Source organism: Schistocerca cancellata, chromosome 10 (genome assembly GCF_023864275.1).
Source record: "Schistocerca cancellata isolate TAMUIC-IGC-003103 chromosome 10, iqSchCanc2.1, whole genome shotgun sequence".
NCBI lineage: Eukaryota > Metazoa > Arthropoda > Insecta > Orthoptera > Acrididae > Schistocerca > Schistocerca cancellata.
This window is the reverse complement of record NC_064635.1, coordinates 179,361,745-179,388,762: the sequence shown is the minus strand read 5'-3', so window position 1 is coordinate 179,388,762 and position 27,018 is coordinate 179,361,745.

The window sequence follows — 27,018 nt, the reverse complement described above, 5'->3', positions numbered from 1 at the left end:
CTATATTTGTCAAAATTTTCATTTGGTTAGACAGTACTTTGAAGAACTAAATATGCTTTCCTGTGTGAGACTTGATCCCCATACCCTGAAATGCATCACCTAGGATGCTTGGTAGGTGAGCATGAAAGGGTTTCATAGCATACTCGGCTTTGTAGGTTGCAATTGCAAGAGGGATCTACCTCATTATTTGGGAAAAGTCCCACAGACACAAGGATACTGGTACACTAATACAAACTCTGGCATCCCTGCATGATGACAACACAAGCGTTGGACATGATGTGTTCAATGTACACAGTGACACAACTGGCTCACTTTTATGTAGATCTCGAAGAGATATGTCAAAATTGAATGCACTATGACATTGGATTCCCATAACTGCAACACAGTTCCTCCCAATAACCCCATAAACGTGATGCATTTGATCTAGAAAGAAGACTAACTGGCCAACTCATATCGGTAGAGTTGCATAAGAATATTCTAATGTTTTATCATTTATTGCCAGTTAGTTTGACTTCACTGTAGCCTGCGCATAAGTATATGAGAATTAAAGATGTGCGATAATACAATGCGTTTGAAATTCTGAGCACCATTTACTTGAGGAGTCTGCCAGTAATCTCCGAAACGCTTCACACACTAGTGTTCATTATAACGACTCGCAGCTGCAGAAGTAAAGAAACTATCAGTCATTCTGAGAAAGAGTACAGTTTCACCTCATCACAACTTAACTGGCTCTAGTCACAAAAGAGTTTCACAAAGCCTAGAAGAGCCACCTTATCTGTTGGAAAGTCTGCCATTGATGCATCTTAGAGAGGACACTGTCACTAATTGTGTCAGATCACTCCATACATTAGGTGTAGCATTGGGTCAGGTTACTGAGCATCATCTGTTACAGATGCCTGCACTCAAGTGATCATCTTGATTTTCTTACATACAGTATAGTGTTTTATTTTGCAATATGTCTAATAAAATCAGTGGATGGTTACAGAGTACTATATGAACTCGCTTTAGTGTACAACGGAGGTCCGTATCCACAGGTCATCGTGAGATAAGATTTGTGCACACACGAGGATTGGTTTGGGGAGTCTTGACTTTTCAGCTAGTTTTTCTTTCAATTTTTATGCCTGAAGACTGATCCGATTTGCCAGCGTCTGAAATGCAACTTCACTGACAGAACCAACGGCACGCTACAGTTGACTGCTTACAAAGGGTGCGACCTTCGAGTCAGCAGGTTGCAGCTGCCGTCTCTGAGGACAGCGACCTGTGGATCAACCCTGGAGGTCCTGTTGTTGTTGTGGTCCAGTGTGGTAACTGGCGTCCTCCTGCAGTCTGGGACCAGCTGCTGAGCGCTGTACTGAGGGTACCTGACTGGAGCGTTCAGGTCGTGGCGCCCACCTCCGTGCCAAGGGTTCCCGGTCTGACGTGGGTCGGTGGCCAGCAGGACGTGGGGGACTTCTGCAGCGATGAGTGGACGCAGCTGGTGGTCCAGCAGCACTTGGTGCACCTGCACGGGCTCAGCCCAGTCTGCATACCACAAGACGGCCCATGGCGGGCTTTGCATGCTGTAGTCCAAATACTCTCACGCCTCTGAGCCTTGCTGAACTGCACAACCAGGTGGGCCGCCAATGTGCCAGCTCACCATCTGTAAAGAGATAAGTAACATGATGACAGACACACACGGTGTGGCGGCCTCATCGGGCCACTTCCTCAAACATGTATTAAACAGAGAAGTTGATGTATCTTGTTGCTTGCAAGGAGAGTTCCACAATGGTGGGATCAACTTTCAGAAACCATTACGAGGTGATTGCATGATGCTGTCGTTGTAGTACTAGTTTCATATGGCACAGGTCGTGGGTTCAAATCTTCTTAGATGCTTTGAAACTTCTTATTTGTAAATCTTTCCCGAAATAAGTTCTACCATTATTTTTATTCAGTTAATTGGTTTAAATGTAATTTTATATTACTATTTTCGTCACATCATTTCAATCATCGTATTAGCTATTCAATTGCTTTCATTGTAAATTCCCATCACTCTTTATCCAGTTGGAATCTTTATGGAAGTGAAGATAATTATTTAAATATTTTTATATATCTATCATAATTTTCAAAGATTTGAAAATTCTGATCTATTAGTTAAGAAACAAAAGATGAAATAATCCGTTTCATGTCCAGTGGTGACAAAAATGTAGTTCCCGTTACAAGATGTACATTTTCTGGGATGATAGTCATCATACAAAAAGTTCTTATTGCACAATGGACGAAATGAAGCAGGTAAGGATTTAAATCAAAGAAGGGATTGTAAGTAAAGTGAAATTCAAGCAAAATGAAGAACAGAAATAATGAAATGAACAAAAATATAAGATGATGACATGCAAGAAAGAAAATCGATGTTATCAGGTGACAATAATTAAAATCACATGCACAAAGATTGAAAGTGGAAAAAGGACTATAGTAATTAAAAATGAGAATAAGTGAGATCAAGATTGAAAACTTAGAGTAACTGAAAAAGTTAATATGGTGATTAAAATGATTTGACAAAGGAAGAGAAATAAAAAATACATTTAAACCGATTAACTGAGTAAAAGTAATGTTCAAAGTCATTTTGATAAAGATTTTTTAAAAAACTTTTAGAGCACCTAATAAGATTCAGACCCACGATCTCTTCCATATAACTCTATTACTATGACTAATATGCAATGCAATCAATTCATAGCAGTTTACTTACTTAAAACTGTAGAGCATCACGCAAAATTCCAAAAACTTCTTTTCATCGATTACTCGCAAATGAGGGCCCACCAGGGTGAGTGGTTGCAGGCATAATACCTGGGAACTTCACCTACATCAAGAGTATATATGGTTTAAAAAGGTCGATACCACCACTGGAAACCTCTCCTTCTTACAGGCATCTGACTCGATCCCCATAAACGAAGCAGTCAGTTTGAATGTCGATTAATCAAAGCTTATCTTGGTGATACATGTGGACCAAAGGAGCCATAAATAACATTGGGGAAAAAATGAATAAAAAGACCCTGTTATCAGGCCCTGAAGACCTCATGACTAGATAGCATATAATCTTCAGCATTCATCATCAGATGTGGGATAGAGGGGCATGGCGTCAGGATGCGGCACCCCCAGTCATTGTTGAGGTTTCAGCTGTGGAGCTAAAAGGCTGAGTCTACCCGAGCCCAGTCCTCCAACCAACGAAAAATCCACGGGAATACCAGGAGTCGAACCCAGATTCCCTGCATGAGGATATTTCGCATTGACCACTTGTATCCGTAGGCAGACACATGACATTGAGAGAAACTCTAATGCTTCACATTAATGAAATACATACTACATTTAAGATTTAAAAACAAACAGTTATATAAATATTAAGCATTGAAATTGTGAGTAAAGAGTACACTGTTATTCAGTATCAGGCTTTGCATGTGATAAATGCACCCAGATAGCCGTGTGTGTTAAAGCGCCATTTCCATGTCAGGGAGGTGCACCGGTCCTCGATCGAAATTGTCAGCTGGAGTGACGATGAAGGTCGGTGGGCTTGATAGCACGAATGCGGATTTTAGACGGTTATTCACATACCAATAGGTGAATAATGGACTGGTAGCTAACTACCGCCTCAGTTGCACGATTTGCAAATATTTAGAAAACTTTTGGTCACTTTCACTTGACTAGGTCACAAGATGCTGTCAAGAAAGGGAAACAGGCTTGAATGACAGAGAGAAATACTGAGGTGCTATAAGCTACAACTCTCGTTCCCCTTTATGTTTCTGGAGAGGACGTTAACCAGCACTCGCTACAAGCAGGATCTCGTCAGACCAGTTCTTTTGCCGTTCTTACAACAGGAAGGTAATGTGTTGTTCCAACAGGATAATGCAGGCAGCTAGGGTACCCTTATTCCATCCTGGGTGGTTACGGAGTCGCGACAGGGAGAGCATCCGGCCATCTCTTAAACTAACCTTTCTAAATAGTTTCAAATAACCATGCAGCGGGCAAAAGTCACAAGAAAAGGGCCAGAGATTTCAAAAGTGATCAAACATGAATTAAAAAGAAAGTCACAAGATGCTGTCAAGAAAGCGACACAGGGTGTTTCAAAAATGACCGGTATATTTGAAACGGCAATAAAAACTAAACGAGCAGCGATAGAAATACACCGTTTGTTGCAATATGCTTGGGACAACAGTACATTTTCAGGCAGACAAACTTTCGAAATTACAGTAGTTACAATTTTCAACAACAGATGGCGCTGCGGTCTGGGAAACTCTATAGTACGATATTTTCCACATATCCACCTTGCGTAGCAATAATATTGCGTAGTCTCTGAATGAAATTACCCGCAACCTTTGACAACGTGTCTGGCGGAATGGCTTCACAAACAGATGAGATGTACTGCTTCAGCTGTTCAATTGTTTCTGGATTCTGGCGGTACACCTGGTCTTTCAAGTGTCCCCACAGAAAGAAGTCACAGGTGTTCATGTCTGGCGAATAGGGAGGCCAATCCACGCCGCCTCCTGTATGTTTCGGATAGCCCAAAGCAATCACACGGTCATCGAAATATTCATTCAGGAAATTAAAGACGTCGGCCGTGCGATGTGGCCGGGCACCATCTTGCATAAACCACGAGGTGTTCGCAGTGTCGTCTAAGGCAGTTTGTACCGCCACAAATTCACGAAGAATGTCCAGATAGCGTGATGCAGTAATCGTTTCGGATCTGAAAAATGGGCCAATGATTCCTTTGGAAGAAATGGCGGCCCAGACCAGTACTTTTTGAGGTTGCAGGGACGATGGGACTGCAACATGGGGCTTTTCGGTTCCCCATATGCGCCAGTTGTGTTTATTGACGAAGCCGTCCAGGTAAAAATAAGCTTCGTCAGTAAACCAAATGCTGCCCACATGCATATCGCCGTCATCAATCCTGTGCACTATATCGTTAGCGAATGTCTCTCGTGCAGCAATGGTAGCGGCGCTGAGGGGTTGCCGCGTTTGAATTTTGTACGGATAGAGGTGTAAACTCTGGCGCACGAGACGATACGTGGACGTTGGCGTCATTTGGACCGCAGCTGCAACACGGCGAACGGAAACCCGAGGCCGCTGTCGGAGCACCTGCTGCACTAGCTGCGCGTTGCCCTCTGTGGTTGTCGTACGCGGTCGCCCTACCTTTCCAGCACGTTCATCCGTCACGTTGCCAGTCCGTTGAAATTTTTCAAACAGATCCTTTATTGTATCGCTTTTCGGTCCTTTGGTTAAATTAAACCTCCGTTGAAAACTTCGTCTCGTTGCAACAACACTGTGTTCTAGGCGGTGGAATTCCAACACCAGAAAAATCCTCTATTCTAAGGAATAAACCATGTTGTCTACAGCACACTTGCACGTTGTGAACAGCACACGCTTACAGCAGAAAGACGACGTACAGAATGGCGCACCCACAGACTGCGTTGTCTTCTATGTCTTTCACATCACTTGCAGCGCCATCTGTTGTTGAAAATTGTAACTACTGTAATTTCGAAAGTTTGTCCGCCTGAAAATGTACTGTTGTCCCAAGCATATTGCCACAAACGGTGTATTTCTATCGCTGCTCGTTTAGTTTTTATTGCCGATTCAAATATACCGGTCATTTTTGAAACACCCTGTACTTACCACTAATAATAAACGTAATATTCGGACTTTCAGAGGCCCTCATTTGTCTTGTAAGTGCCTTCGACCTTAAAGCGGGACTTTTGCCTTCTCTGAAGCCATCTGCGTTGGACGTTGACTGCGGGGGCGCTGTGTGTGGATCGGACCAGCTCCTCCCGCACAGACCATGAAGGCCCAAAGGTACCGACTGGCCGCCGTGTCATCCTCAGCCCACAGGCGTCACTGGATGCGGATATGGAGGGGCATGCGGTCAGCACACCGCTCTCCCGGCCGTATGTCAGTTTCCGAGACCGGAGCCGCTACTTCTCGATCAGGTAGCTCCTCGGTTTGCCTCACAAGGGCTGAGTGCACCCCGCTTGCCAACAGCGCTCGGCAGACTGGACGGTCACCCATCCAAGCGCTAGCCCAGCCCGACAGCGCTTAACTTCGATGATCTGACGGGAATCGGTGTCACCACTACGTCAAGGTCATTTTCTTAGGGAATTAATGGAAAACCTAAATATGGGTGGTCATTGGGACTGAATGCTAATCCGGTGTGCCACCTTTCTCGGTGGTTTGAAAGGCGATGCAATGACCTTAATCTGGCTCAAAATTATTCCCATGTACGGAAAATGGCGATATGTAATTTTCGCCTCAATCCCGTCTCAGGGACACACAGAAAATCGGGAAAAATTTTTTTCTTTAGTTTACAACTTAATTCCATTACAAAATAAATATAGTATTTGAATGGGTAAGTCCTGTTATTGATAAGACAGGAATGTGAGAGGGGCTTTTACCAAGTATGCTGATATCAAGTAGGATGAGGCTTGAATAAAAGTTTGGATTGAGAGTAGAGGCACGAAAGCCGCTGCGCCAGATTTGCATAGTGATTAGTAGATCTACCTAGTGAGCCAGAGACCAGGTTTCGAATCCAAGGTTTGATACAAATTTTCATTCATTATTTCACTCTGCATTTAGGTATGTATCGTAGATATTTGAGGCTTGGAAAGGTCTCTGGTTCCAAACAGTTCCATTTGATAAAACAGAGCTATATATCAATTTACCACATAACACTTTGAATACCTTGTAATGAAAACACCTTTATACACTCCTGGAAATTGAAATAAGAACACCGTGAATTCATTGTCCCAGGAAGGGGAAACTTTTTTGACACATTCCTGGGGTCAGATACATCACATGATCACACTGACAGAACCACAGGCACATAGAAACAGGCAACAGAGCATGCACAATGTCGGCACTAGTACAGTGTATATCCACCTTTCGCAGCAATGCAGGCTGCTATTCTCCCATGGAGACGATCGTAGAGATGCTGGATGTAGTCCTGTGGAACGGCTTGCCATGCCATTTCCACCTGGCGCCTCAGTTGGACCAGCGTTCGTGCTGGACGTGCAGACCGCGTGAGACGACGCTTCATCCAGTCCCAAACATGCTCAATGGGGGACAGATCCGGAGATCTTGCTGGCCAGGGTAGTTGACTTACACCTTCTAGAGCACGTTGGGTGGCACGGGATACATGCGGACGTGCATTGTCCTGTTGGAACAGCAAGGTCCCTTGCCGGTCTAGGAATGGTAGAACGATGGGTTCGATGACGGTTTGGATGTACCGTGCACTATTCAGTGTCCCCTCGACGATCACCAGTGGTGTACGGCCAGTGTAGGAGATCGCTCCCCACACCATGATGCCGGGTGTTGGCCCTGTGTGCCTCGGTCGTATGCAGTCCTGATTGTGGCGCTCACCTGCACGGCGCCAAACACGCATACGACCATCATTGGCACCAAGGCAGAAGCGACTCTCATCGCTGAAGACGACACGTCTCCATTCGTCCCTCCATTCACGCCTGTCGCGACACCACTGGAGGCGGGCTGCACGATGTTGGGGCGTGAGCGGAAGACGGCCTAACGGTGTGCGGGACCGTAGCCCAGCTTCATGGAGACGGTTGCGAATGGTCCTCGCCGATACCCCAGGAGCAACAGTGTCCCTAATTTGCTGGGAAGTGGCGGTGCGGTCCCCTACGGCACTGCGTAGGATCCTATGGTCTTGGCGGGCATCCGGGCGTCGCTGCGGTCCGGTCCCAGGTCGACGGGCACGTGCACCTTCCGCCGACCACTGGCGACAACATCGATGTACTGTGGAGACCTCACGCCCCACGTGTTGAGCAATTCGGCGGTACGTCCACCCGGCCTCCCGCATGCCCACTATACGCCCTCGCTCAAAGTCCGTCAACTTCACATACGGTTCACGTCCACGCTGTCGCGGCATGCTACCAGTGTTAAAGACTGCGATGGAGCTCCGTATGCCACGGCAAACTGGCTGACACTGACGGCGGCGGTGCACAAATGCTGCGCAGCTAGCGCCATTCGGCGGTCAACACCGCGGTTCCTGGTGTGTCCGCTTTGCCGTGCGTGTGATCATTGCTTGTACAGCCCTCTCGCAGTGTCCGGAGCAAGTATGGTGGGTCTGACACATGGGTGTCAATGTGTTCTTTTTTCCATTTCCAGGAGTGTATGTTTCTCTCTCTCTCTCTCTCTCTCTCTGTCTGCCGTTCTCTCTCGTTTTCCTGTAATCACGCTCGAGCAGCCACTACCCGTATGAAAGGTTCCTCATTTTGTCTCCAGCCTCCAGCCCACTGCATTATTATTCATTTTTGTATTGAGCAATTACACTGGCCAGTCACATTAATGTGATCATCAGCCAATATCGTGAATAACCAGCTTTTGCAGTATGGATTGCTGAAACACCTGCAGGAAGAGTGTGAAAAAGGTTCTCGAAGGTACGCCGGCCATGCCATGGTGAATGAACTAGGTTTCTTCGTGGACGATCCATAGTGCGAACAGCCCATTTGAGGCGATCCTACAGGTTCTCAATGGGGTTTGGATCCGGGGAGTTTGCTGCCCATGGCAGTAGAGTAAACTTATCCTAGTGCTCTTTGAACCACACAAGTTCATTTTCCTTCCTTTGTATATATAGTAGAAGATCCTAAACTCAACAGAGGAGAATGGAGGAATTTGGCACACAGCAACCAGTGTTACCACTCATTGTAAGATTGTATCCTTAATATCATGGATTTTGTTCTTAACTGTCATCTTTGTGCCTATACCTCAGTGCTAAGATAACGCAACTTCTCGATGTATAATTTTTATGATAAACATTTGCATAGCGCCATTTCATCTGAACATTGCAGGAAGGTTAAATAAAGCGTTGTAACAACTTTAACTGTCTGCTTTGTATGTTGTTGTTGTTGTGGTCTTCAGTCCTGAGACTGGTTTGATGCAGCTCTCCATGTTACTCTATCCTGTGCAAGCTTCTTCATCTCCCAGTACCTACTGCAACCTACATCCTTCTGAATCTGTCTAGTGTATTCACCTCTTGGTCTCCCTCTACGATTTTACCCTCCGCGCAGCCCACCAAGACTAAATTGGTGTCCTCTTGATGTCTCAGAATATGTCCCACCAACCGATCCCTTCTTCTAGTCAAGTTGTGCCAAAAAATTTCTCTTCTCCCCAATTCTATTCAATACCTCCTCGTTACTTATGTGATCTACCCATCAATTCTTCAGCATTCTTGTGTAGCACCACATTTCGAAAGCTTCGATGCTCTTTTTGTCCAAACTATTTATCGTCCACGTTTCAATTCCATACATGGCTACACTCCATACAAATACTTTCAGAAACGACTTCCTGGCACTTAAATCTATTCTCGATGCTAACAAATTTCTCTTCGTCAGAAACGCTTTCCTTGCCATTGCCAGTCTACATTTTATATCCTCTTTACTTCGACCATCATCAGTTATTTTGCTCCCCAAATACCAAAACTCCTTTACTACTTTAAGTGTCTCATTTCCTAATCTAATTCCCTCAGCATCACCCGACTTAATTCGACTACATTCCATTATCCTCGTTTTGCTTTTGTTGATGTTCATCTTATACCCTCCTTTCAAGACACTGTCCATTCCGTTCAACTGCTCTTCCAAGTCCTTTCCTGTCTCTGACAGAATCACAATGTCATCAACGAACCTCAAAGTTTTTATTTCTTCTCCATGGACTTTAATACCTACTCCGAATTTTTCCTTTGTTTCCTTTACTGCTTGCTCAATATACAGATTGAATAACATCGGGGAGAGGCTACACCTCTTTCTCACTCCCTTCCCAACCACTGCTTTCCGTTCATGTCTCTCGACTCTTATAACTGCCATCTGGTTTCTGTAAAAATTGTAAATAGCCTTTCGCTCCCTGTATTTTACCGATGCCACCTTCAGAATTTGGAAGAGAGTATTCCAGTCAACATTGTCGAAAGCTTTCTCTAAGTCTACAAATGCTAGAAACGTAGGTTTGCCTTTCCTTAATCTTTCTTCTAAGATAAGTCGTAGGGTCAGTATTCCCTCACGTGTTCCAACATTTCTACGGAATCCAAACTGATCTTCCCCTACGTCAGCTTCTACCAGTTTTTCCATTCGTCTGTATAGAATTCGCGTTAGTATTTTGCAGCTGTGACTTATTAAACTGATAGTTTGGCAATTTTCACACCTGTCAACACCTGCTTTCTTTGGGATTGGAATTATTATATTCTTCTTGAAGTCTGAAGGAATTTCGCCTGTCTCATACTGTGACTATTGACCGTGGGATGGACAATTCTCGTGTCATGGTGCGAGTACTAGCACTGCCGGGGTCAGTTAAAGCGGCCGGCCGCAATGGCCGAGCGGTTCTAGGCGCTCCAGTCTGGAACCGCGTGACCGCTACGGTCGCAGGTTCGAATCCTGCCTCGGGCATGGGTGTGTGTGATGTCCTTAGGTTAGTTAGGTTTAAGTAGTTCTAAGTTCTAGGCGACTGATGACCTCAGATATTAAGTCCCATAGTGCTGAGAGCCATTTGAACCAGCAGCTAAAGCAACAGCGACCTCGTCAATAACTTCCACTGGGATAGGACGCCTTCCCCTTCCAGGTGCCACATCGAGCACACCTGTGTTTTCCAATTTCATTATCAGCTTCTTTAAAGCATTTCATGATATCGTTGCTCTCGGAGCTTACAGTCGGCGATGCACTCTCAATGGACCGCTGTAACTGCTGCCGTTGACATAAAACAGTTTCACAGTAGTTGCACTTTATCTTACTGATACTTCCTGATCCGTCTCTCGTGACGTTCTGTGGTTAAATCCGTATTACGTACGATAGTGTAGCTAGGAACACATCAATCAGGTGACCGATTTTAGACTCACATGAAGGACCGCGCACTGGAGACCGTCATAACCAGTTTCCGTCATTCTGTAGTGTTGTTGTTGTTGGCAGACGTGAGGTTGTATTTTACGCAGCGTTTGTAAATATTTCGAGTTTTGCGTTAAACTGTTTACACTTTTAAAACTAGCTACTTAACATGTAGACTTCAGTCATGCACCAACTTGTAGCTTGAAGCGGCAGTTGCCATCATGGAGGACGTGATATTTGAAAATGAACTGAGTTTCTTTGGTATGTTAACAGTTTTCCCTGTCTTCTTCTTCTTTTTCTTCTTGCGTTACGGCCTCTGCAGGACCACGGGTAGCCCCTTCGTGGACTGCATTCTCCTCTTCTTCTCCCAGATTCTCTTCATTCTTTCTCTCCTTCTCACCCGCTCTCCTTCCGAGATCTTCAGTGTCTCCTGTCGGCTCCACTGGTGACAATCTTTTCCTGTATTATTCTGTGTCATTGATCACCGGCATATTGGTCGGTGTATATTTGTTCCTCCAATTTTCCTTTCCTTCGACCTTGATCCCCAATTCCAACCAGTCCTTCAGAAGTTCAACAATCCACTTGGTTCCTATCTTTCCTCTTGTCCTCCACGTTATTTCCCACACTCTCTTCGTCATTCTGTCCATACGCATCCTAACTACATGCCCGGCAAACCTTGCCCTTTTGGGTCTGATTTCCCCGGATATTGTTCTCATGTTTTGGTACAATTCCTCCCTAGGTCTTCGCATCCACCTCTCTCCACCTCTTTTCGGGCCTAGTATTTTTCTCAGTATTTTTCTCTCTTCTTTCTCTTGTTGTTCTGCCCCATTTCTTCCTAGTGTCATCGTCTCAGCAGCATATAATACTGCATTCCTCACCGTTGCCTTGTAGTGGCTTGTCTTTGCCTCTGTGGATATATTCTTTTTATTGTATATCTCTCTCGTCATGAAGAAGGCTGACCTTTATCCTCACTGTTATTCCATCCTTTCTCCTGTTCAAAAATGGTTCAAATGGCTCTGAGCACTATGGGACTCAATATCTATGGTCATCAGTCCCCTAGAACGTAGAACTACTTAAGCCTAACTAACCTAAGGACATAACACAACACCCAGTCATCACGAGGCAGAGTGCTCCTGTTCCTTCCTGTTGTAAATTCCCCCAGGTATTTCAATTTGTCCACCATTTGCACAGTGCCTTCCGGTGTTTCCCAGTCTCCAGTAGTATTTAATGTCTTCGTCTTGTTATAGGCTAGCCTCAGTCCCATCTTTCTGGCTACCTTACTTAAGTTGTCGAGTTGTGTCTTTCCGTCTTCTTTCGTCTAACTGTCTTGAAAATGGAAATGAGTGTTAGCTGCAAATAGCTTCTGCTTCAGTATATTGTTAACTTGTAACTGATGTTCGATAATACTTTCAGTTAATTTGATTTCACTTACTGTGTACTGGTATGTAGTAGAGTAGCAATGTAACAAGCACACTATTAAATACAACATTGATAAGATTTTCTCGATTGCAACCTTTTTAAATTTGAATACAATATTTATTCCTAGTTTCACAACATAGCAATCGATTTCCGCATTACATAAACATAGGAAAGAAGGTTAAGTTTACTCCAATAAATATGAGGTTGCCCAGAAAGTAATGCGGCGCATTCTTTTCTCTCAGCCGAAAACAATGCAACGAGTGTAAAATTTTACGTATGTATTATCTGAAGTCTCCTGAGTGAGTTTCCGTCGCTTCCGACGGATAGCGTAGCTACAGGACAGTTTCAAAATGGTGTCTGTATGTCATGCACGTTACAAGAAACGTGCTGTCATTGAAATTCTCACTGCAGAGAAAAAAACTGTGGGGAATATTTCACAATATTTCGGCAGAACTGCCGGGTTTGTAACTTCCTGCCACAATATTTCGGCGCAGACGCATTTCGCCATCTTCAGGTGATGCTGGCGAAAACCCTTGTGACAGATGTGAGACATCTTGCAGACAGTAGGTCCAGGCAAACAGGTTGATTCTATCCTTTAACATTTCCGTTACTGTGCAAACTGATCGATTAGTAACAATTGTACTATCGCATGGATTACATCTACAAATATAAAACTGTCTCGACAGAAACTGACATGTAGAACCCAGCACATTATACTGGCGAGCAAATGTTCCACATCAGTAAAAGGAATACTGGGTGTACTGCAAGGATTCGTACTGGCACCTCTGATATTGTCAGTGGCGATTGCTCAACTGATTCTTCAGCACTGTTCATCAATATGGGACCTTTACCCGATAGGACTGATAGAAAAGATAGTGAAGGGCCTACAACGGCGCTTTTCGTTGCGGAATCAATATGGGACCTTTACCCGATAGGACTGATAGAAAAGATAGTGAAGGGCCTACAACGGCGCTTTTCGTTGCGGAATCACGAAGTTGGCCAGAAATCGTCACAGAGATGCTCAATAAACTACAGTGACAGGCGTTACAAGAAGGAGTGTTGTGCACCACAGAGAGATTTCCAGTTGAAATTCTGGAGAACACTTTCCGGGAAGAGTCTGATCACATTCACTGCTGGCCATTAAAATTTCTACACCAAGAATAAATGCAGATGATAAACGGGTATTCATTGGACAAATATATTATACTAGAACTGACATGTGATTAGGTGCACGGATCCTGAAAAATAAGTACCCAGAACAACCAAGTCTGGTCACAATAACGGCCTCGATACGGCTGGGCAATGAGTCAAACCAAGCTTGGGTAGCGTGTACAAGTACAGCTGCCCATGCAGCTTCAACACGATACCACACTTCATCAAGAGTAGTGACTGAGGTGTTGTGACGAGCCAGTTGCTCGGCCACCATTGACCAGACGTTTCCAATTGGTAAGAGATCTGGAGAATGTGCTGGCCAGGGCAGCAGGCGAACATTTTCTGTGCCCAGAAAGGCCCGTACAGTACCTGCAACATGCGGTCGTGCATTATCCTGCTGAAAAGTAGGGTTTCGCAGGGATCGAATGAAGGGTAGAGCCACAGGTCGTAACAAATCTGATATGTAACTTCCACTGTTCAAAGTGCCGTCAATGCGAACAAGACGTGACCGAGATGTGTAACCGATGGCACCCCATACCATCACGCCGGGTGATACGCCAGTATGGCGACGACAAATACAAGCTTCCAATGTGCGTTCACCGCGATGTCGCCAAACACGGATGCGACCATCATGATGCTGTAAAAAGAACCTGGATTCATCCGAAAAAATGACGTTTTGCCATTCGTGCACCCAGGTTCGTCGTTGAGTAGACCATCGCAGGCGCTCCTGTCTGTGATGCAGCGTCAAGAGTAACCGCAGCCACGGTCTCCGAGCTGATAGTCCATGCTGCTACAAACGTCGTCGAACTGTTCGTGCAGATGGTTGTTGTCTTGCAAACGTCCCCATCTGTTGACTCAGGGATCGAGACGTGGCTGCCCGATCCGTTTCAGCCATGCGGATAAGATGCCTGTCATCTCGACTGGTAGTGATACGAGGCCGTTGGGATCCAGCACGGCGTTCCGTATTACCCTCCTGAACCCACCGATTCCATATTCTGCTAACAGTAATTGGATCTCGACCAAGGCGAGCAGCAATGTCGCGGTACGATAAACCGCAATCGCGATATGCTACAATCCGACCTTTATCAAAGCCGGAAACGTGATGGTACGCAATTCTCCTGCTTACACGAGGCATTTGAATCAAACGCCGGTCAACTGTTGTTTGTGTATGAGAAATCCGTTGGAAACTTTCCTCATGTCAGCACGTTGTAGGTATCTCCACCGCCTTGCGTGAATGCTCTGAAAAACTAATTATTTGCATATCACGGCATCTTCTTCCTGTCGATTAAATTTCGCGTCTGTAGCACGTCATCTTTGTGGTGTAGCAATTTTAATGGCCAGTAGTGTAATACTTCCTACATGCGTCTCACGACGAGGAAGTTCGAGAAATTGGAGCTACCACAGAGGCTTACCTACAATCATTCTTCCTACGCGCGCCGGCCGTGGTGACCGAGCGGTTCTAGGCGCTTCAATCCGGAACCGCGCTACTGTTACGGTCGCAGGTTCCAATCCTACCTCGGGCACCGATGTGTGTGATGTCCTTAGGTTAGTTAGGTTTAAGTAGTTCTAAGTTCTAGGGGACTGATGACCTCAGATAAGTCCCATAGTGCTCAGAGCCATTTGAACCATTTCCCACACGCCAACCGAGAGTGGAAGAGGATAGGGCAAATTGGTTAGTGTTACCCAAGTACGCTCCGACAAGCACCGTTAGATGCCTCGGGGAGTAAGATGTAGATTACATGAACTATAGAAAAATATATACCAGATAGGATGAGGAGGACGAAAAGCTTGTCCGCTGACGCTCCAGTCATGCACAGGAAACTGTAGTCTTTGGACGGTCGTAAAGCAGCAAGCAATGAAAAAATTTCCTATTAGTGTAACAAATGCCATCTCTCTTTAAATGTAGAAGAATGTAACATAATAACTTCAACAGGTATAATAATTTATTACACTCAAGATTGCTTAAAAATTAGAATGTCCACATAGTTGCAGCGTCTGATTGCCATATTCAGATGCCATTAACTCTCTAACAGCTTCATCAAAGTACACTCTAAGACAGAAGAAACGACGCAACCTGAAGGAATTATCCGAATAGGATGGAAATCGGCAGGTGTCTTGTATGAGGCGTGTTTTTTAAGTAAGTACCGTTTTTAAATTAAAAAAGACGTGCTAAGATATCTCAATAATTTTATTTTTACATGAAAGCCTGTACCTTAATCTACTTTTCTACTTAATTTCCGTCAATATTGAGGCACATGTCATAACGCTGTACCAGTTTTTGAATACCCTCCTCATAGAAGTCTGCCGCCTGACTTGTTAACCACTGCATCACCGGTAGCGTTCTCGCTTCCCACGCCCGGGTTCCCGGGTTCGATTCCCGGCGGGGTCAGGGATTTTCTCTGCCTCGTGATGACTGGGTGTTGTGTGATGTCCATAGGTTAGTTAGGTTTAAGTAGTTCTAAGTTCTAGGGGACTGATGACCATAGATGTTAAGTCCCATAGTGCTCAGAGCCATTTGAACCACTGCATCACCACTGTATTGACTTCCTCATCGTCTTGAAGACGCTGACCGCCCAGGTGTTACTGCAAGTGCAGGAAAAGATGGTAGTCACTGGGAGCAAGATCGGGTCTGTACGGAGGATGATCTAGAGTTTCCCTACGAAAAGATGTGATGAGAGATTTGGTCTGATTCGCCACATGCGGACGGGCATTGTCTTGCAGCAAAACGATGCCCTTGCTCAACTTCCAAGGACTGTTGCTTTGATTCTGGTGTGACGTAGGCCACCCATGTTTCATCGCCCGTAACAATTTGTCTTAAGAAATCATCACCGTCGTTGTGGTACCGCTCAAGGACAGTCAGTGCACTGTCTAAACGTTTGGTTTTGTGCACATCCGTCATTTTCAGTACCCAACGTGTGCACAGTTTTCGGTAATTCGAGTGCTCGGTCACAATGGCATACAAAACACTACGAGAAACATTAGGAAAGTCATCCCACAAGGTGGAAATTGTAAAGCGTGTAAAGCGTCTGGTTTCTCTCACCTTATTGGCCACTTCCTGCACCTCAGTACGCAACGTGAAGAAGGGAGAACCAGACTGTAATGTCGTCAGTGCTTGGATTAAGGTACAGGCTTTCATGTAAAAATGAAATTATTTAGGTATCTTTGCTCGTACATGTACTGACAAACTAATGATTACAGTTTCATACACTCCTGGAAATTGAAATAAGAACACCGTGAATTCATTGTCCCAGGAAGGGGAAACTTTATTGACACATTCCTGGGGTCAGATACATTACATGATCACACTGACAGAACCACAGGCACATAGACACAGGCAACAGAGCATGCACAATGTCGGCACTAGTACAGTGTATATCCACCTTTCGCAGCAATGCAGGCTGCTATTCTCCCATGGAGACGATCGTAGAGATGCTGGATGTAGTCCTGTGGAACGGCTTGCCATGCCATTTCCACCTGGCGCCTCAGTTGGACCAGCGTTCGTGCTGGACGTGCAGACCGCGTGAGACGACGCTTCATCCAGTCCCAAACAGGCTCAATGGCGGACAGATCCGGAGATCTTGCTGGCCAGGGTAATTGACTTACACCTTCTAGAGCACGTTGGGTGGCACGGGATACATGCGGACGTGCATTGTCCTGTTGGAACAGTAAGTTCCCTTGCCGGTCTAGGAATGGTAGAACGATGGGTTCGATGACGGTTTGGATGTACCGTGCACTATTCAGTGTCCCCTCGACGATCACCAGTGGTGTACGGCCAGTGTAGGAGATCGCTCCCCACACCATGATGGCGGGTGTTGGCCCTGTGTGCATCGGTCGTATGCAGTCCTGATTGTGGCGCTCACCTGCACGGCGCCAAACACGCATACGACCATCATTGGCACCAAGGCAGAAGCGACTCTCATCGCTGAAGACGACACGTCTCCATTCGTCCCTCCATTCACGCCTGTCGCGACACCACTGGAGGCGGGCTGCACGATGTTGGGGCGTGAGCGGAAGACGGCCTAACGGTGTGCGGGACCGTAGCCCAGCTTCATGGAGACGGTTGCGAATGGTCCTCGCCGATACCCCAGGAGCAACAGTGTCCCTAATTTGCTGGGAAGTGGCGGTGCGGTCCCCTGCGGCACTGCGTAGGATCCTACGGTCTTGGCGTGCATCCGTGCGTCGCTGCGGTCCGGTCCCAGGTCGACGGGCACGTGCACCTTCCGCCGACCACTGGCGACAACATCGATGTACTGTGGAGACCTCACGCCCCACGTGTTGAGCAATTCGGCGGTACGTCCACCCGGCCTCCCGCATGCCCACTATACGCCTTCGCTCAAAGTCCGTCAACTCCAACATACGGTTCACATCCACGCTGTCGCGGCATGCTACCAGTGTTAAAGACTGCGATGGAGCTCCGTATGCCACGGCAAACTGGCTGACACTGACGGCGGCGGTGCACAAATGCTGCGCAGCTAGCGCCATTCGACGGCCAACACCGCGGTTCCTGGTGTGTCCGCTGTGCCGTGCGTGTGATCATTGCTTGTACAGCCCTCTCGCAGTGTCCGGAGCAAGTATGGTGGGTCTGACACACCGGTGTCAATGTGTTCTTTTTTCCATTTCCAGGAGTGTAAAAATGAGAAAAAGAGCTTCACAAATTGAGCCTGTCACTAACGTGCTGGTCCATCTCTGGCCCTTGTGCAAGCAGTCATTGGGCTTGGCATTGATTGACAAAGTTGTTGGATGTCCTGCTGATGGATATCGTGAGAAATGTTGTCCAGTTGGCGACTAAAGTGCGCGTCATTTACGACGGCGGCCGAGTTTAGGTTCGTTCTGCGCATCTGACGTCACAAAACACAATCAGCCAATGAACAGAGAACGACGATGCCTGAGCTCGACTGCACTGCAGAGCACGGACGAGTGTCTTCAGTTTTAGAAACGTTCAGTCATAAATAAAGTAATTGAACAAAAGCAACGACTTGATAGCAGACTTTCTTTTATATAAAGTTTGGAAAAATCATTCTTTATACGAATTGCTTCATATTCTATTAATGAATTAAACCAAACAAGCAATAAGCCTCCTAATTCAGGCGATAGCAAGGAAAGGTGTTTGTATCATTCTCACGAACTGCCTTTTTGCAATAAAGAACAGCGGTAATTGTTTATTTCCTATTGTACTTCGATGAAACGTAATTCATAGTCATACCAACAGTGTTAGAGTCCTCCAGGAGAACTGTTGAACAATAAACTGTGTTAGCTTAATGGTTAAGGTGATAAACTACAAACTGAGAGGTTTTGAGCTCAAACCTTGTTTGATGCTTAATATTTTCTTTATTTAAGAACAATATCGAAGTGTCTTACTTCATGAGTTTTATTCGTTTGATTATAATTTTTTGAAATTTCTAGTGCTTTGTCTCTTCATTATAATCATAATAAGTTTTCGGTTTTTCTAATTTTGTCCTCCAATATTCCTTTTCACAGCAATTAAAAACAATGAAAAGGCACACATACAATATTCATGTTATCTGTTTTGTTTGTGTATCTTCTCTTCCGCAGTCGCTGTTTTACTACTCATATTGAGATATATTCTTTTGCGGCAGTATTGAAAGTATTATTTAGAGCAGAATTTCGGCTCTTACGTTGCCAAGCTACTTGATTGTCTTACGCAATTCTTTGCTTCGCTACTTCGGCAACATCATCATATTCAATGTTTTCGTCGACCTATGTTTTGGCAAGTATTTGCTGTCCGTTGTGACAAACATAAATTATTTGCACACTGCGCCTCACTGACAATATATTTTACTTTCTATGTTTTATTACGTCCACAATTCAGTTTTGTGTACTTCGTCAACTTCATTTTAATCATATCTTTTTAGAAAAAAGCGAAATGACCCTGGTATAAATAAAACTTTCATTACAGTCGCGAAAAGCGGAATATTTATCAATATTACATACGACACCTATCTGGTACATAAATTAAATGCGATGTTGTTATACAGTAAATTTTATATGAAATTTAGGTATCTTGTCCACATTTCATTCTCAACATTGTGGCAACTAAAATCGTCCATACAGAAAGTATACGCTGTGGACTTTTTACCTCTGCAAACCCTTCAAAATTTCGTGCAATCGTTTACTACATTTAATGCTGCACAATAACTGCGTTGAACATCGAAACAAAATTATGGGGGACAGGTATCAGTCAAGAAGATGTGTAAAAATCATATTTTTGGGCCAAATAGTTTTTGTGAAATCGAATGATAAGTGTGTCAAAGCAATCGGAACGCTATGTGTCTGCACAGGCGAGCAGTGCAGTGATGACAAAATCTCGCACAGCGCGGAATGCGGGGAGCACGTCTCTGTAGCAGCGAAACGGTTAATGCGGCCGTGGTGGCTTTACTTCGTAAACTGCGCCCTCCCCCCTAAACGTAAGTTTGCGAACTATACTATACTATGGCGCTGCTTCCTTTGGCGCGTGCGTCGTTTGCGACTGGCAACGCTGCAATCTCCCGAGCCTGGGCGGGCATGCGCGAGCCGCCAAGGTAAATTGTCGAGATGGTTGGAGGACCTGCCAACAACGCTCCGAGCGTCCCCAATTGGGAAATGGTCCGACGACCTTGCTGGCCAAGAAACAAGCAGTAGAAACTCCCGCCATTTGATGGCGGACATTTATTGAAACGTAAACCGACGGTGTATTACCATGAAGGGCAACAAAACGAGGCTTAGAACATTGCCGACGTAGCGGTGCGCTGTAGCGGTGGGGCAGACGATGACCAAAGGAGTCCTGCTATGAAAAGAAGTGGCACCGCACACCATGACTCGTGGCTGGCGAACCGTATGGTATGCTGCAGTCAGACTGGAACCCCACCACTGTCTGAGGCGTCTCGAGACAGGAGTGGTCGCCGGGGCTCATTTCGATGTGGGACTCTTCACTGAAGACAACTGTACTACAGTCAATGAGGCCGAGGACGTGTCTGGAGACGCTCCGATCCGCGTTAACTTTTCAGAAAGACAGTGTCTGCCCGCACACGCGTAGAGTTTCTGCTGGTTGTCTTCGTGCTATCCAAACCCTACCTTGGCCAATAACAGTGCCAGGTAGCTCGCCGATTGAGAAAATTGGGAACATTTTAAGCATTCTGGGCAGGGCGGTCCAGTCACCTCTGCATCTTGAAACGTCTCTGGGAAGTCGTTTCATAAGACTCTTGTCGAATTCGCTACAATTTATTCACTTTACTACCTGACTTTTGCCCAGTTCATGAACTCTTCCAGGAAGACTGAGCACTCAAATAAGGCCTATTGAATATTATACAGGGCTATTACAAATGATTGAAGCGATTTCATAAATTCACTGTTGCTCCATTCATTGACATATGGTCACGACACACTACAGATACGTAGAAAAACTCATAAAGTTTTGTTCGGCTGAAGCCGCACTTCAGGTTTCTGCCGCCAGAGCGCTCGAGAGCGCAGTGAGACAAAATAGCGACAGGAGCCGAGAAAGCGTATGTCGTGCTTGAAGTGCACTCACATCAGTCAGTCATAACAGTGCAACGACACTTCCAGACGAAGTTAAACAAAGATCCGCCAACTGCTAAGTGCATTCGGCGATGGTATGCGCAGTTTAAAGCTTCTGGATGCCTCTGTAAGGGGAAATCAACAGGTCGGCCTGCAGTGAGCGAAGAAACGGTTGAACGCGTGCGGGCAAGTTTCACGTGTAGCCCGCGGAAGTCGACGAATAAAGCAAGCAGGGAGCTAAACGTACCACAGCCGACGATTTGGAAAATCTTACGGAAAAGGCTAAAGTAGAAGCCTTGCCGTTTACAATTGCTACAAGCCCTGACACCCGATGACAAAGTCAAATGCTTTGAATTTTCGGCGCGGTTGCAACAGCTCATGGAAGAGGATGCGTTCAGTGCGAAACTTGTTTTCAGTGATGAAGCAACATTTTTTCTTAATGGTGAAGTGAACAGACACAATGTGCGAATCTGGGCGGTAGAGAATCCTCACGCATTCGTGCAGCAAATTCGCAATTCACCAAAAGTTAACGTGTTTTGTGCAATCTCACGGTTTAAAGTTTACATCCCCTTTTTCTTCTGCGAAAAAAACGTTACAGGACACGTGTATCTGGACATGCTGGAAAATTGGCTCATGCCACAACTGGAGACCGACAGCGCCGACTTCATCTTTCAACAGGATGGTGCTCCACCGCACTTCCATCATGATGTTCAGCATTTCTCAAACAGGAGATTGGAAAACCGATGGATCGGTCGTGGTGGAGATCATGATCAGCAATTCATGTTATGGCCTCCACGCTCTCCCGACTTAACCCCATGCGATTTCTTTCTGTGGGGTTATGTGAAAGATTCAGTGTTTAAACCTCCTCTACCAAGAAACGTGCCAGAAATGCGAGCTCGCATCAACGATGCTTTCGAACTCATTGATGGGGACATGCTGCGCCGAGTGTGGGAGGAACTTGATTATCGGCTTGATATCTGCCGAATCACTAAAGGGGCACATATCGAACATTTGTGAATGCTTAAAAAAACTTTTTGAGTTTTTGTATGTGTGTGCAAAGCATTGTGAAAATATCTCAAATAATAAAGTTATTGTAGAGATGTGAAATCGCTTCAATCATTTGTAATAACCCTGTACGTGTGTTTTAATGTGGGGTTTCGGTTTAGTTTTGTGGGAAACGCTGAGATGGTCATCGTGAGCTGGGAGCAGACGATGCTGCTTCTCGTTCGAAGGAGAACACACGATGACCAACTTAGGTTGGTTGGTTGGTTGGTTTGGGGAAGGAGACCAGACAGCGAGGTCATCGGATTAGGGAAGGACGGGGAAGGAAGTCGGCCGTGCCCTTTCAGAGGAACCATCCCGGCATTTGCCTCGAGTGATTTAGGAAAATCACGGAAAACCTAAATCAGGCCGGACGCGGGATTGAACCGTCGTCATTCCGAATGCGAGTCGAGTGTCTAACCACTGCGCCACCTCGCTCGGTAATGAGCAACTTAGGCTTCCAATACTTGAACAGAGAGGTTTACCCATCTTACTCGAAGGCTGTTTCTGTGTGTGAGGTTGGTGACAGAGGGCTACCCCTGTGGTAGCTTCCGCTGCACGTGGAGCTAGGTAACCTAGAAAGAGAAAGCGGCACTTTTCGGTGAACGCTTGGTGAGTACGGATCGTAGCTCTTAAGGGCGGTTTCAGGTAATAGGTAGCAGGTTGAGTTAGGACTTCGTCATGTTTGACTGTCGAAATAGTTAAGAACTTCAGGTTAACTGAAGTGTGTGTTCCATAACTATATTGCTTTAAATAGGCGATTTTTGGGTGTTTGAGTTAAAAGTATGGAAGTTACTTTGTTCATTTTGAACAATGATGAAGTAGAATTTCAAACGGTAAATCTGATTAGGAAAACCTGGTTAGGTTCTCTTCAACCGTACGTGAGTGTAATACTGTGTCGAAGCGAGTATGATTTTTAATCTTATATTTTGTGGAAATTGCTTTTGTCTCTGTGTGTCGATTTTGTGCCACATGTTTGGTAATCAATAACCCTTCTGGTTCACCACTGCACCGCAATACGCTTTCTTTTAACAGTTTGCTTGTTTAATGAGCTATAATTTCTGCAAGAATATCTGTTCTTTCATGCGCTTTTTACAAAGCAGCACAACAATTTGATCCGGAATGCACCACGTGCTCTAGTTCGGCCGTTTGCAAGCAGCAGACGCAGTTAGTATGTTGAATAATATTATCACACAACCTCGTGCTTTGGTTAAACCTCTGTCCAGAACAGTGCATGCGTAGAATCGTAATGCGGATCTCACTGAGATATTCTTATGGTATGAAAGCAAAGGAGATGATAGTACGATTGTCTGGCACCCCCGTTTTCTTGCTGTAGTTAAATTGTGTTCTGTTACATTCTCACGAAATTCTTACTTAAATATTTCTAGTCAGGCATCAGTTACGTGTAGTTAGGATGTGCAACCAAATACTTATATACAATAAATAATCTACTTCAAAGATAAATTCTGTGGTGTTGATCTTACCCACTTACTCCGATTTCCAATCCTGAATTAATCAACTTGCCTCATGCACGACATGGAGTGCTATTTATCTGGCTACTTAAAGAAATTTGTATATTTGTAATTAAATTATTTTTTCCAGCTCCGTTTTGAAGGGTTTGGCCTGGTGGCGACCCTGAATTTCTGATTTTTTATCATTATTTGTGTGAGAGAAGCAGCTAGAAAAGTGAGATAAAGTATATGGCTCGACGAGAAACGTCGTAAAGATAGTAATATGTTACAATCTTGACGACCTAACGCGCCAGTAGCATATAATTTGGCACGATGTCCCTCAGCACGACATCCAACAACTCTGACAATCAGCGCTAAACCGAGTAATATTCTTGCGTAAGTGCCATAGGTGTACCAACCAGTTACAGACTTGCTCAATTTGCGAAGTTCTTTCTCCTGAATAAATCAGCGAATTTCTCCGATATTGTAATCATTAGTTTGTCTGTAAATGCACATCACATCCACTGATTTCCGTAACGATTCGCGTAATTCTTTTGTTGTGCGTAAGGGAAATTTTTTAAGCGAATATGACAACTTCAGTTAAGCATTCTCAACGTAAGTAGGTCTCAAGGGCGCTTCATGCGGCCAGTATTTATTGCGCAATATTATTGTTATCATACAGTGCGCGATAGCTTGAGGCCAAGAACGGCACAAGACTGTTGCGCTGTATTTATGCCCCGGACTCGTTAGTTAGAGGTCAGCCTCCGTAGCGAACATGGCGGAGTGCGGCGATGGGGAACGCGTGTGTACTACGACTGCTGTGCTTGTCTTGCAAAACACAAGCAGAAATTATGCAGAACAGACGAAATAAATCTGTAAGGCAGCCATCAAGTACTTCAATGGACCAGGGGTTCAATCGCTGCAGCATAGATTCGTAAACTACATCAACTAATTACACTACTGGCCATTAAAATTGCTACACCACGAAGATGACGTGCTACAGACGCGAAATTTAACCGACAAGGAAGAAGATGCTGTGATATGCAAATGATTAGCTTTTCAGAGCATTCACACAAGGTTCGCTAAGGTGGCGACTACTACAACGTGCTGACATGAGGAAAGTTTCCAACCGATTTCTCATACACAAACAGCAGTTGACCGGCGTTGCCTGGTGAAACGTTGTTGTGATGCCTCGTGTAAGGAGTAGAAATGGGTACCATAACGTTTCCGACTTTGATAAAGGTGGGATTGTAGCCTATCGCGATTGCGGTGTATCGTATCGCGACATTGCTGCTCGCGTTGGTCGAGATCCAATGACTGTTAGCAGAATATGGAATCGGTGGGTTCAGGAGGGCAATACGGAACGCCGTGCTGGATCACAACGTCCTCGTATCGCAGTCGAGATGACAGGCATCTTATCCGCATGGCTGAAACGGATCGTGCAGCCACGTCTCCATCCTTCAGTCAATAGATGGGGACGTTTGCAGGACAACAACCATCTGCACGAACAGTTCGACGACGTATGCAGCAGCATGGACTATCAGCACGGAGATCATGGCTGCAACACAGACAGGAGCGCCTGCGATGGTGTACTCAACGACGAACCTGGGTGCACGAATGGCGAAACGTCATTTTTTCGGATGAATCCAGGTTCTGTTTACAGCATCATGATGGTCGCATCCGTGTTTGGCGACTTCGCGGTGAACGCACATTGGAAGTGTGCATTCGTCATCGCCATACTGGCAGTTCACTCGGCGTGATGGTATGGGGTGCCATTGGTTACACTTCTCGGTCACGTCTTGTTCGCATTGACGGCACTTTGAACAGTGGACATTTCAGATGTGTTACGACTCGTGGCTCTACCCTTCATTCGATCCCTGCGAAACCCTACTTTTCAGCAGGATAATGCATGACCGCATGTTGCAGGTCCTGTACGGGCCTTTCTGGATACAGAAAATGTTCGACTGCTGCCCTGGCCAACACATTCTCCAGATCTCTCACCAATTGAAAACGTCTGGTCAATGGCGGCCGAGCAACTGGCTCGTCACAATACGCCAGTCACTACTCTTGATGAACTGTGCTGTCGTGTTGAAGCTGCATGGGCAGTACCTGTACACGCCATCCAAGCTCTGTTTGACTCAATGCCCAGGCGTACCAAGGCCGTTATTACGGCCAGAGGTGGTTGTTCTGGGTACTGATTTCTCGGGATCTATGCACCGAAAGTGTGTGAAAATGTAATCTAATGTCAGTTCTAGTATAATATATTTGTCCAATGAATACCCGTTTATCGTCTGCATTTCTTCTTGGTGCTGCAATTTTAATGGCCGGTAGTGTATAAATCATACAAGTGGACTGCGTAATTTACCGTGGACGTGTGCTGTTTTCCATGAATATCGGTAAACAATTATTTACAGTTGAAAAAAGAACACGCCTACTCACCGAATAGCTCACACAATCTTATTTTCTAATTCTGAATACGGCTACAGGCAACATAAAAATTTCTGCCAACTGTCATGACACCATGATCTTCAGTTTCCTCTATTGTTGTGGGCAGCGTGGTACCTCGATTTACCGAAACAGTCAGGAATTTCATTCCTAAAAGTATAGTACGGTTCTTTAATATACATCCTCAAACGCATTGCGTGATCATTTCGTCATTTTCTCTTCTCAGTTCTTTATGGAAATTACTTCGGAGGAAAGTGAATATATCTCGGTATTGGCAGAAACTGACGTTCATTGAACAATACTGAGTACTGAACAATAAATATTGAGCGTACCATAGCCCCTTTATAAAACTTGGATACAGTGGATACAACACAAAAAACATTTTGCTAGTAAATGCCGGTACGAGAGATCTCAGCAGCACTGAAATAGCGTGTTAGGTATTAATATCACCAGCGGAAAAATTGCTCTTGTCGGAGTACAGAAGAGGCGAGGGAAGTGGGGAACCACCTGCCTCCATACTCAGTACACCTCCCTCGCCGAAAACTTTGGAGTGCGAACATACTGGTGATCTTTTAGCGCAGAACCTTCTAAGCCCTTTTGCCCAGTCTCTGCTTGTAGTTACGCCTTCATACTGTGCATCTCCCTCTCAGTGCCACTGCACACATATGCCTCTACCCCTGCCTGCTTTTCCGCCAGGGATTTAGAGTATCCCCCACTGACACTCTCTTCTCTTTCACTTATACTGTCTGCTTTTGTCTTTCTTTCGCAACGCTCCTGCGTCCACCATACCTCAGCAGCTCCAACCCTCGGTGGGAAAGTCCAACTCATTTTTCCCCCCACACCCGTGTTTAAAATTTCTGTCTAAAATGTTCCCTGCCCTATACCTGCATGTTGAATTTCGCCCTTTAGCAGTGTCGAAACGTGCGAAAAATAGGTCACAGCTCCGCAGTTCATGTACGTAATATCCGGTCTGTCACGTAAATGTATTTTTAACTGACTTAGTGAACACATGGCAATATTTTTGGATCATCGCAAGCATTCTGAGCTCACCAAAGTATATTTAAGTCAGAATTTTTTTTACCAAGGGAACTTTACGATGTCTTTGTAAAATGGGTACCTCACACCTGTACAAATATGCCCAAATCGGTACTGCAGTGAGCTAA